General features: G+C 40.6%; 1 long non-coding RNA gene across 1 annotated transcript in view; it reads left to right on the top strand.

Moving 5' to 3' along the window:
* LOC105546560 overlaps positions 1–12,092 on the top strand; it is a 20,528-nt gene extending 8,436 nt beyond the window's left edge. Inside the window, exon 2 of the long non-coding RNA XR_001007117.1 lies at positions 11,471–12,092. This is a non-coding gene — a long non-coding RNA (uncharacterized LOC105546560). The remainder of the gene's footprint in view (positions 1–11,470) is intronic.
* Positions 12,093–13,600: the final 1,508 nt, after the last annotated feature.

Here is a 13,600-nt window from a genome sequence, read left to right on the forward strand (position 1 = left end):
GCTATCTTTTTGTATTTTTTTAGTAGAGACGGGGTTTCACCATGTTAGCCAGGATGGTCTCGATCTCCTGACCTCGTGATCCGCCCGTCTCGGCTCCCAAAGTGCTGGGATTACAGGCTTGAGCCACCACGCCTGGCCTAATTGTCTTTTTTAAGTTTTATCTTTAGAAAATATTGAATACAGATACTGGGAGTGATTAACTGTGTCAGAATCTCAAAGTTCTAGTGCTTTTCAGATTAATCGTAGAGATATTATGCTGCTGTTTTAAAAGACAGAAGGACCTAGATTCATCATGGAGAGCCACAGTAGGGTTGTGGCCAATGGTCCTTCCTGCCCAGGAGAATCCACAAATGCTATCTAGGAAGACCTGCTATTGACCAGACCAAGGCCACTTCAGTGCATGACATCTTCTTGGACTCATCAACCTTGACCTCAGTGGTCAGAGATCTCTCTACTAGTAATTCTAAGTGTTGGCGACAAAAGTGAAGAGGGCAAAATTGGGAATGCTCTCCATTCTGGGGAAGCAACAGTGAAAGATTTGCCTGAGTAAGAAAATCTCCTAAAAGCTTTCTGTGTCCATCTAAACATTCATACATTCATACACTAAACATTCCTAGATTCATACATACTTCATTCCTTTGTTCATTCATTTATTTTCCTTGTCTTCTCATAGAATATGTTTTCTGAGATCAGGTTACCATGTTGCTGTTACAGGAAATCAGATTAATTTTAAATTTCTATATGCAATAAAATAAAAGCCTTTGACATCTCCCTTTTATTCTCAATAAGTTTAGAAGCTCAGTGATACGGTTTGGCTGTGTCCCCACCAAAATCTCATATTGAATTCCCACGCGTTGTGGGAGGGACTCAGTGGGAGGTAATTGAATTATGGGGGCAGGTCTTTCCCATGCTGTTCTTGTGGTAGTGAATAAGTCTCTTGAGATCTGATGGTTTTATGAGGGGGCGTTTCCCTGCATGAGCTCTCTCTCCTTTTGCCTGTCACCAGCCATGTAAGACAGGACTTGCTCCTCCTTGCCTTCCACCATGACTGTGAGGCCTCCCCAGCCACGTGGAACTGTGAGTTCATTAAACCCCTTTTTCTGTATAAATTACCAAGTCTCTGGTATGTCTTTATCGGCAGTGTGAAAATGAACTCATACACTCAGTATTAAAACAAGTTACGTGAAGTTGCAGAACTCTTTAAGAAAGCCGTGACTTACCCAGACAAATCAGTACTGGTGTGTTAACTGAACTCAGTTTGATTTTTCTGGGCTTTGTTTTGTATTGGCCTCTTCTTGTTAAATACAAATAAGAAATTCAATAAAAATGTTAACAAATAGTTTTGACAAAACCGAATATAATACACAAAACATATTGTGATGCAGCTTAAAATTTAAAAAGAAAAAAGAGATTTAAGTACTAATTAAGTACTAAGAGAACAATCATCAGAGCTAGATACAAAACATCTAATATCTTTCGAGAAACATTACTTACGTTTCCCAATTCTTCCTTATACATCTTACTGGCTAACTGAGAAAGCAATGCATTAAAATCACATTGAAATGAATTAATATGGTAACTGGAGGCAACGAGAGGTAACTGAGACATAATTGCAAATGCAGAATTTTTTTCAATTTGAAATTGAACATTTAACAACCAATTCGGAATTTTCTATTTTTGAAAATCCGGTAGCTCTTGGAGTGAATAGACCAAATGACTCCATTTTAATAGGTCTCATCATTAATCTCTGCTTATAAAATTTGCTTCTTTGCCTTTGTGTACCTGAGACTGAAATGCAGGCTGTTCTGGAGTCTCCAGGTAGTCCAGGAGTTCAATGCAAACTTGTCTTACACAAAGAAGTCTGTAAAAATAATCGGGTTGCTATGGTTTGAATGTCCTCTCCAAAACTCATGTTACAGTTTAATTGTCATTGTGATGGTATTAAGAGATGGGACCTCTAAGAGTTAATTAGGCTCTGCCTTCATGAATAAGTTAATGCCATTATCAAAGGAGTAAGTTTGTTATCGCGAGAATTCAGCCCCTTTCTCTCTCTGTCTTGCACCCTGCCTCACCATGTGATGCCTTCTGCCGTGTTAGGATGTAGCAAGAAGGCCCTCACCGCCTATGGCCCCACAGTCTTGGACCTTCCAGCCTGCAGGACCTTGAGAGAAACAAATCTCTCTTCTGTATAAACTACCTAGTCCATAGTGTTCTATTATAGCAGCAAAAACAGACTAAGACACTGGCCTTTTACTTTTGATTTTCTTTCTATTGATTTTCACCAGGTACATCTAATTTCAGCTCTTGGAGATGGCTGACATGGTCATTGAACTGAAGCTTTGCGGTGAAGAAACTATTAAGCAAATGGGGAGGAAGACCCATGCAATTTCACTTGAGTGAGGAGCAAAGAACTAATTTTATTCCAAAATCAAACTCATGCCAAAAACAGGCCAATGCAGTCATTTAGGGATAAAGAACCTGCAGTTTCAGGCGTGAGGGGAAAGGTGTTGAAGGGTCCAGACCATGCTGCTCCACAAAAAACCCTCTTTGGCATAAGGATTGTTTTGAGCTGAGGGCAACTGAGAATCAACAGATGCAGGAAAAATTCTCTACCCTTTCTTTTGTGCCTAAAAGCAATGCATAAACTTATCTTTGTGAAAACGACATGAATTTTTCCCTCTCCTGAACCAGGATGAAGAGAGCTACCCTTGTCACCACAGATGGAGAGCCAGCACCAAGATGAGTCAGTATAAAAAGACCTTACTAAAATAACCCTTACTTTCATTAGTTCCCTGATATATTTGCTAATCACTTTCCCACAAGTTATCACCCCTAGAAGCCTAAAACCCCTCTCCTTTGTCTAGTCTCTTATTTGAAATGCATTGCCTTTTGTTAAAATGGTATGTAATCTCTTAAGTCTAACTGCTTCTTTTTTTTTATTTTTTACTTCTTTTTTTGTGAAGCCCTTGTGCACACAAAATTCAAAAGATTAATACTATTTCTATGCCTTTTCTCCTGTTAATCTGACTTTTGTCAGTTGTGTTCACAGGTTCCAGCCACTGAACAAAAGAGGGTGGAGAAAACGTTTTCCAACCCTACAATGCACACTGTATCTGTGTTTGTGTAGCATACACCTCTGTAAGACAATTTCCCTTGTTGTTTGCCACAGGACACATGAGCTGCAACTCTGAATCGGGAAATAGAACTTTACTCACTTTTGTGGAGCAACTGGGGAATGAAACAACCTTGCATGCCCCTCTGAGGAGTACGCCGTGAGAGCCCAGAGGCTACTATTATTGGCTGAGCATTGATGTCAAAATCTTGATTGACGTCCAAATGCTTCTAGTCTCATCCTAGACTCGCGACGTGTGATCTCCATAGGTCTGTTCCCATCCCCTTCCCCTCCATCACGCCCATTTTCTGCATGCTGGGCAGTGTGCTCTGCTTTATTGATCACCTTAACCCAGCTGTGTGCACTCTTCCACTTGTCCTGAACACAGCACACCCAGGTAGCCTTCTTCTTCAGTGATGTCTGGGTCGTGTGTTGGTATTGTGCACACTCTCATTTTGACTATTTGAAATCTTATAACACATTGTTTAACACATGTGAAAACGTAAGACAAACTTTCAGGTTTCGGTTATTTAACGATAAACCACTATATAAATGTTCATATCTATTCAATATAATAGTAAGATAAGCACTTCAAATTCTCATTTAAATATCTTAATCTTACTTCATCTGTAAAGTCATAACTTTATTAGTTAAAATGCTTGTTTGGATAATTTCAGAATTTCACAAAGGTATGAAAAATTGTATAAAGATTTTCTAAATACTCTTCACTTACATTCCCGAAATATTCCTACATTAGCATTTTCTCTCTCTCTCCTCTCCTCTCTTCTCCGTCCTCTCTCTCTCAAGGTTCTACAATTACTGAACCTGACACTTAGGATCTGAGTTGAGGTAGAGCTTTGGAAAGTTCAAGATCCCTCATCATTTTATCTGGAAATGTCTTTTGCTCAGTTGACAACTTTGACTTCAACTGCTATGTTTGCCTCACTAGTTTCACTTGTGGGATTTTTCAAAAATGCATCATGATTGATAGAGTTAAAATTAATCTTTCTTGACATAAAGCGTATTGTGTTCTTTGCCATGGGCCTGCTATGTTTAGTATTGCAATGCCAGTGGGTTTATACCACCTACCAGTTTATCTTGTTATAACTCATCTGACTGCTTTATCTCTGTGAAGTAGCTGTTTAGAGCTTAGGTTCTGAAGTCAGATGATTTGAGTCTGACTCTTGGCTTTAGTTCCTGAATCCTGGACAAATACCTTCACCTCCCTGGGCCTTCCCTTCCGCATCTTCCAGATGTGCATATGGTAGTGCTTATCTCATAGGATTTTGTGTATGTGTGAAGATTGAGTCAGACAAATAGGAAATGTTCAGTATGTTGTCCATTGTAACATTAATCTAAAAAGAACATTGGATAAAATTTGAGTACCTTCTGTTTCTAAAATGTCTATAGCCTTTCTCTTATTTATTTGCAATTTTCTGCTCTTTGAGTTTCTGATAGGCTCTACATTTCTAAGCTTTTATTTAGTCTTGATTAATTTTAGTGAATTTTTTCTTCAATTTACTCAAAATAATGTATTTACCGTAGGAAGTTAGTAGTTAAAGATAATTGTATGTTTGATCTTTACATAATTAAAACTTGAGAATTTTATCTTTTCAGTTCCTATGTAGGTTAGTTGTTCCTCAATATGGCTAATGTGGGTGGTATCTTGGATTGAAATATCTTATTTCCTCAAGTGTACAATCCATTTTAAATAGCAATTTGTGTGGTTGGTAACCATTCACTTGATAGAAACGTTAGGTCTGAATCTGTCTCTCCAAAATTCATGTGTTGGAACTTAATTTCCAGTGGGGTAGTGTATTAACTCATTTTCATACTGCTATAAGGAAATACCCAAGACTGGGTAATTTATAAAGAAAATGAAGTTTAATGGACTCACAGTTCCACATAGCTGGGGAGGCCTCACAATCATTGTGGAATGTGAAGGAGGAGCAAAGGCACATCTTACATGGTGGCAGGCAAGTGAGCATGTGGAGGGGAACTGCCCTTTATAAACCATCAGATCTGAAGGCCCCTTAGGGGCCTTGCAGGAGTTTTAATGTGGACTGATGTAGGCATGAGGAGTCTCAGAGCCCCATGGTATGTTAATGAGAAATTATTACATAATTATATTTAACTTTTTTCTCAGTTCTTTCTGTGTTTGATATAATGATGAAAAAGAAACTTGAATGGAAAATGCATCAATAAAATAAAAGCATATTGCAATTATATTCTGACCTTGGCTTTTCCCTCTATAACTATATATTTCTCACAGGTTAATTATAGTCTAAAGCATACGAAGCTCCTCATGTGCTGCTGGAGTGACTGTGTGTTGCCTTGCCCTTAGATGAAGCAATGCTTTCATAACCTCTGAAGATGCCTGAATGGTCTGAGGTTCTAATGGTTTACATTTTCTTATTGTTCATATGGATAAAAATATGGCTGCATTCCAACTGTCAAGATACATTTGTATGTCGCCTGTAAAACTAGCTCTTCTGTTTAAAGAGCAGATAAAAAGCATATATGCAATTAGTCTAACCTGTTCAGTGGCAAATTACAGAGCAATGATTGTGGTAGGATAATCTTTCAGATTATTCATTCTGAGTTTAAAAATGTTTTGGCTTCTAACAGAAATCTTTTAATTATATGCTAAAGTGGTGATAACCTCATTACAGTAGTTTGTTTATTCCTCAAAGCATTTATTAGTTTACTTCTTTAAAATTTAAAAGTGACTATAAACCTAGGAAGTAAACATTTTCTAAAAGATCAATTAATGATTTAATAATTTGAATTGTTCTCTAAAGATTAGACATGGCAATTGAAAATAAATGTAGAAATCTCTTCCCTATGGTCATCAAAATTTTGACATGTATTCATATGCCTACTTATAAATGAGCTTGACAGCACATAATTGATACCATCTAGCCTTTATTTACAGAAATCAAACATAAGACCTTGACATCATTAACATGCCCTGTGTGTGTGTGCACATACTCACATATACATACACTCATATATACACACCCACACATATAACACACATACACGCACATACATATACACACAGACACATAAACACACGTATACTCTTCACAACCTTTCTAGGTGAATCCCCCAATCTAAAATGGCCTCCGTCCATACACCCTCTTCGTTTGTATTATCTCTAGCTTGCCTGCCTTTGCTGTTTTTCATTGCCCAGGAGTGCCAAATGCATCCAATTTCATCTTCATTTGTTTATGGGCTTGTCTATCTCCCCACTGGAACAGTGCCCAGGGGGATAGTGGCTGTTTCTGAATTGTTCACTGCTGTATCCTCAGTACCTAGATCAATGCATGGCTCATGATAGGTGCTAAGAATTTGTTCAGTGAATAAGTGACTGTTCGCATTTGGACTTAGGCTTGTGCAGGGGAAAAAACAGACTGCTTTTCCTCTGCTCTTACCCCACAATCAACACAGAAGACTTCTATGGCCAAATGTGTGCGTTTTTTCCCCCATATACCAAGCAATCAATCTGTTCCACAGCAGATGCCAGCTGGGAGTGCTCCAGCCCAGTCAGTGCTGAGTCTACCGGAGATAGCGTCAGACTCCACGGAGTGAAGGCTCAGTCCCGCAAGACTGCCCCCACTTCCGGTGCCAATTGCAAGCCCCAGGTTGTTTCACCTGTCTTCTGACTGACCAGCTATACATCAGGGATCCCACGGCCTCCTCTTTCGGTTAATTTGCTAGAGCTGCTCATGGAACTCAGGAAAACTCTTATGTTTGCTAGTTTATTACGAAGGACGTTACAAAGACTACAGATGAAGAGGTGCACAGGACAGGGCGTGGGAGGGGGCGTGCCACCCTCTAGGCACCTCCACGTGTTCAGCTGTTTAGGAAAATCTCTCAAACCCTGTTCTTCCTCTCCTCTCACATCTCAGCAGCCATCAACACAGAAGACTTCTGTGACCTAATGTGGCAGGGTTGGTTTCCTCACATGGTAAGCAGTGGGCGCCAGCTGGGTGCCCTCTAATTCAGTTCTAACACTATCTGCTTGGAGGTAACCTTAGGTCTCACAGGTTGAGGCTCATTCCCAAGACGGCCCACCTCAGACACCAGTGGCAACTCCAGGCTCTGAAACTTCTGACTGACTGGCTATAAATTGGGGATCCCAGAACCCTCTTTGGGTTCAGTTTGTTGGAGCGGCACACAGAACTCAGGAAAACACCAACTTGTGTTTACCAGTTTATTGTACAGAATATTACAAGGATACATCCATCAAGGATACAGATAATGAGATGCAGAGTGAGGAATCGGGGAGGACACAGAGCTTCCACGCCCTCCATGGGCATCACACTCCAGGACTCTCCCCAGGCTCAGCCATCTAGAAGCTCTCTGAACCCTGTCCTCGTGGGTTTTTATGGCAGCTTCATTATGTAGGCATGATTGATTAAACTATTGGCCATTGATGATCAACATAACCTCCAGCTTCTTCCCCTCCCTGGAGATTACAAGGTGGGACTGAAAGTCCTAGCCCTGTAATTATGCCTTTGTCTTTCTGGTGGCCAACCACACCCTGAAGCTATCAGTAAATATCAGCAAACAAAAAGATAGCGCTCTGAAGTTTCCAAGGATTTTAGGAGTTGTAGGCCAGGAAAACTGGCAAAGACCAAATATATGTATTTCATAATATCATAGCTTCCTTCTCCGAATTTCTGTAAGACTTTAGCTTCACATGTGAAAATAAGTAATTCAAAATCTAAGCTACTGAAACTTTGAAATATTTTGAGCCCTAAGGAAATGTGATTATGGGATCTGAGTCATGCAAACAGGCAGCTGTAATGTAGGCAGCTGTAATCTTTATTTCTCTGATTATAGATTAGCCTTCTTCCTTACCTACAGTGTTTTATAAAATGCTGCAAATGACTAAAGAGTGGCAAGAAAGACCCCGTCCCTCCTCACTACAGATCTTTGTTATAGATTAACATCCTTCTTACCTTTCTCATACAAAGACTTTGGCTATCACATTGCTTAAAATAAAATGTTAAATATACGTTTTTAAATTGGAAACAAAAACTAGCTGTAAAGAAAAGAAAATGTGTCACATGGAGAAAAAAGCAAACTGTACTGATTAAATTTTTGCAACTAATAAACCAGCCTTGCACAGAAAATGTTATAATCCTACTAAACTTCTTTGTTTTCTGCCTAATGAGAAATAAAAACTAAAGTCCTAAGCCTCCCATGTGACTAAACAGACCCCCTCTTAGCCAAGAGGACCCTGGAGAAATCTTTAAAAAAAAACAGCTCTCAGCCATGATAGTATAGGAGGTCAGATGGGCCTCATGATGGACCCTCCTTTGCTAACTGCCATTAGACTTTCTTTTCCTAAGGTTTAAACAAAAACCAGCCCTCTTGAAAGACTCACTTGACTGCTGATTTCAACCAACCACCTGACACTACCCCGGTCTGGTGGACAGAACTGATCAACACTCCTTCCTGATAAGAGACCACCAACCATGGAGTGGTTCTGATCAGTTTAAAGAGGTTGCACAATGAGGGCCTTCAGGTCATCTGCTTTACCTTTTGATGTATAGGATCTAATTATAATAATACATTTAAGTGATAAGTCTCTACCCCAAAGTGAACGTGGAACACATGTTACTTATATGTTACTCTACTACACATGCCTATGCCTCCCCTTTGTAAATATTCAGAGCTCCTCTTATAACCTGTAGAATATGTATACCTAGTCAATCTGTTCAACATAAAATCCTGTATTATCCTTCCCTCCCTTGAAGTGTCTGCTTCCTGCTTCTGAAAGAGGCTATGCTTCCCAGCCTACAGGATGCCCAGCCTACAGGCTGCAACCCTTTATGAGAAATAAAGCTCTCCTTTCCAAATTTATGAACCTCACGATTCTTCAAATAACACTATATATAAAAGCAAAACAACTTTCAAGTTCTAAGTGCTGACCCCATTTCTCTGGTGTCTTTGTCTTCCAGATGGTCATTCCCAGCTTTTCACCTGAATAAGCTTTTTAAACTGGATTCTGATCATTTCTATTATTTCAGGCTGACACACATAATTCATCACCTCCTTCATCTTACTGCATTCATTCATTCATTTACCATGTCTTCCGGTGAGCTCCCTGAGAACAGGTTCTGTGGTAGGTAAATTTGTGTTCCCTCTGGCACTCAACTCAGAAACTTGACACGGAAAGGTGCTTAAACATATTATTGAAGGAATGCTATTCAAGTCCTGTTTCCTAAGAACATTTCAGTAAAGTCGATTCTGTACAAATGTACATCTATGGACATGTATAGATATTTGCTTGATTATAGCTAGGAGCCAGTATTTTCATTGAAGATTTGTTCTTATAGCACATGTTCTCATAAAACCAAGTCTGGACACGATCAGTGTCTGTCATTGTTACAGTTGGAGAAAACTCTTTGCTGCCACAATTTCCTAAATGCTGGTCTTGTTGCACAAGCATGAAAGGGTTTCCTTTGCCACATCCTCACTTCGCACTTCTCAGAGTCAGGTTCTCTGTGTCCCAGGTTCTTAAATCATTTTAGGCTAAAGGAAAATGATAATGAAGACAAACATTCTCCCTCTCATTCACTGCCTCTCTCTTTTGGTGGTTTCTATCTTAATGGATTGATATGGTTTGGCTCTGTGTCCCCACTCAAATCTCATGTTGAATTATAATTCCCAATGCTGGGGGAAGGACATAGTGGGAGGTGATTCGATCATGGGGGCGAATTTCCCCCATGCTGTTCTCATGATAGTGAGTGAGTTCACACCAGATCTGATGGTTAAAATTGTGTGGCACATCCCCATTCACTGTCTGTCCCTCTCTCCTGCCACAATGTAAAGCGATGGTTTCAATTAAGTGGAATGAAATAATATTTACTAACTACTTCCCCTTCGCCTTTTGCGATGATCGTAAGTTTCCTGAGGCCTCCCAATCATGCTTCCTGTTAGGCCTGTGGAACTGTGGGTCAATGAAACCTCTTTTCTTCATGAATTACCCAGGCTCAGTAGTTCTTTATAGCTGTGTGAGAACAGACTCATACATAGATCTTAATCCTGGAGATAGACTTTTCCACATTGTCTTTTTTGGGACAGCACTGGAATAAAAATTTTCAGATTTACATGAGCCAAGAGAAGACAGCAATGCTCTGAATTGTCTTTGGGGAAACAATGGGGAAGACAAAGTCTGTGGAACCCTGTAGCTCACCCCATAAGCTGCTGGCCTGCTGTAAAGACATGGAGGGTGTTAACTGGTTATATGACAAAATACATTTTGATAAATTTGATAGAATTTTATGTCTTGTGCTGTTTTCTAGGATGCACATGGGGAAGACGGACATTTTTGTAATTTTAAGTCCTGTAGGATGATGCACCGTGTAGCTAAAAGTGGTGGTTGTTGTGGTCCCATGTTATGGTCCTAGATTTCCAGGCGGTAATTTAAGTGTAGAGTAACATAATGGTGCCAGTCATTCATTTGATGTTGTGTGCTTTTTCCACTCTTATACCACAAAGGCAATGTTAAATAATTACAGAGAATTGATTATGAGGCCAAGAAAATGAAAGCCTACTTTTGAGTGATGCTTTAATACAACTTTAGAGTTAAATGTGAAAGAAACAGGTAGACTCATAGATTCATTCAGAGCACAAGGCCCTGTTACTCCTAAAATCACTGAGTTAATGATCTCAACTTGGGAAGATGGATTTGCTGTTAAAGGTCATGCAAAGAGTGAGGCTAGTGAATATTAGTGATTCTAGGAAATTGATTCTCAAATATTTCATTAAGTTGCAGCTAACAAAATTGTTAAGGAGAGACCTGAGTAGACAGACTCCTGAATGTCAGGAAGGCAGCTGCAGCCTCACGCCCAACAGTGTTGAACCTTAAGGTCATGGCTGGGAATGTAGACCTGTCCAATGTTCTCAATTTGTCTTCCAGTGAGAGCTCTAGGACTAAATCCTCTTTCATGAGTCATGTGAAAGACGAAATGTGTGGCACTGAGTTCTGCATTCAAAATAAAAAGAATAGAATGTTCTAACATCTGTTACTTTGCTTATTCTTGTGGAACTTAAGAACAAGGTGAAAAAGCTATTTGTTAGTTGCTTTCAAATAAAATGTATTCATCGCTAATTTATCCTTGTAAAAGGGCACCTGTGCCTAATGCAGGTGCACTGGCCGCGTGCACTCCAGGGTCCCAGCAGCTCTCGCTCCCTGGACACCCTCCGTAGTGGGTGTTTACTAAGGACCTGTTGATCTGGAAAGACAAACTCAACTCAAAGGGGATTAAGGGTGGAGGGAATACCTTTGTGGGTCGTTCTTTTCTGCAACAATATTTCACTCCTTTTGCTTCTTTTCAGGGTATCGTGCAGCAGTTTTTGGTGTTACTGACGACCAGCTCTGACTCGAGTCTTCGGTTTCTTAGCTTCAGGCTAGACTCTAACGAGCACTAGACAGCCAGGGAGCCCAGGCTCCGCGTGTCTCTGGGTACCAGGGGGCGGCGCAGCTCCCACACGTGAAGCTCGCGGTCCTCGCAGGGAGCTGCAGATGATGTTCGTTGCACCGCTAGACACGAAATTCCCATCGACGTCCTCCAGGACCTGCACGCTGCGGGTGTCCTGCCCTTCTGCCCACGAGTGTGCCATGTTTCAGCGGAGCGGCGTGCGGGAGAAGCCACGCGTGTTTCTCACGTCGGAGCCGAATGCATTTATAAATCACTAAGTCAAGTAGGCTGGCTGCCCTGTTCACATTTGTCTCTGAAAGTCTTCATCGCTAAAAGATACCACAATTTGCTGAGGCTTCTGAATCTTAAGTGCTCCATGTTATAACTTGTATTTGTCACTTTAAAATAACAGTTTGTTTAGCAAAAATTAGGGCAAGGGTATATTTCTAAAGTGATAATGTCATTGCTATTATTTAGCATCCTCTTCAGAAACCTTTTTTTGCAATATTATTAAATTAAACTGAAATACATAGAAAATATAGGGAGCATTTTATTATCTTGGTATTCAAGGTTGTAAAGTGTGAAAATTTTTGTATCTTACATATAGCTATTCTTTTCTCTCTCCTTTCAAGGTTTACACTTACATATTTAATTTACTATTCTAGATAACTTCTAAAATAGCACAGAACAGGCGTAGGAGTGTTGTGGAACAAAAACATCCTTAAACTTAAATTTCTTGACACCACCAGCTGAAGCAGTGTGGCAACAGGAATGACTGGAAAGTTAACAAATTATTTTATTTTTAAAATTTTGATGAGCATTAGAAAGAAATCGATTTGGATAATGAAGATTTCTTTTTTCTTCAACTAATGTCTCCTTGTAAATATTTATATACTGTTGACCAGATGTTGGGGAGAACTGTGTCTGTAAAAAGTCAAGTCATATCAGTTTGTCTTTATTATGCTGTATAAGTGAAAACTTAGAAATTGAAAGCAATTATCTTTCAGCGCATTGGCTGTTTTTTGAATAGTCTATTAAGTGACAGTTCATTTGCCAGGGGGGTGGGGATTGACAGGATTTGATTTAATGTAGTACAGCGTATGAATTATTTAATCATAATTAGAAACCAAGAAATTAGATTTTGTGCGACTTTCGGTGTAGAAACAAAGGCAATGCCACCACTCAGGCCTCAGGAGCGGTGCTTCAGTTATCTGAATCCGTCTCTGACTCCTTTAGGTGTGGATTCCCTTTAAAACTAAGGGGCCATCAGGAATCCTGGCCATGCAGAAATGATTCCACGGCAAAGGCCAGAAATTCTTAGGATAAAAACAATTTAATTTTAGTTTTAAAATTCATAAAATCAGAAATTTGAAACAGGTTTCTCCACTGCAAGTTTTCCTAGAAATTATGGCTTATTGTGTATCTCCAAGAGAAAAGTTCCAAGGTTACTGACCATGCAGCCTGTTTTTATTTTATTCTATTCAGAGAGTTATTCCAGGGATTAATCCTCGGTAGAAACCAATCTAGCAAAGGCCCCCCTCGATTTTAGGGATTACGACTCCATTGGAATGTAGGAGTCACCAAGACTTAGGTCAGATTTGTGGACTATGGAAGGCTTCCGGGAGGCGCGGCCCTGGGGGGTGCCTGCGGGTCTGGAGGGTGGGAGCTGGGAAGGGGTGAGGCCTCTGAGGAGCTGCGTGGGACCCACTCCCCGTCATTGTGGATGCACAGTCAGGCCCCTTAGGGAGACAGGGCCCCAACAGCCAGCATCAGCCAAGCATGGATGACTTGGGGGACTGCACACTGGGGTTGTGCATAAAGGAGAGCTCCTCTCAGGGGTGGGCGCGCCCAGCCAGGGGTGCCGCGTCTTCATCCAGAAAACGAGTCTGCAGGGGTCCTGCTGCAGGGATGCAGATGCGGGTGGTTGGCAGGACCCCAGGCCGGTCTCCAGTAGACCCAGGGGCAAGAGTGCAGGTGTCCTTCCTTCTGGCTTCCACCGTGGGAAGCAGCAGACCCCGCCTGCTGGAGATAGGGGCCGCCCGCAGTC

This window comes from Mandrillus leucophaeus, unplaced genomic scaffold (assembly GCF_000951045.1).
Source record: "Mandrillus leucophaeus isolate KB7577 unplaced genomic scaffold, Mleu.le_1.0 Scaffold363, whole genome shotgun sequence".
In the NCBI taxonomy this organism is placed as follows: Eukaryota; Metazoa; Chordata; class Mammalia; order Primates; family Cercopithecidae; genus Mandrillus; species Mandrillus leucophaeus.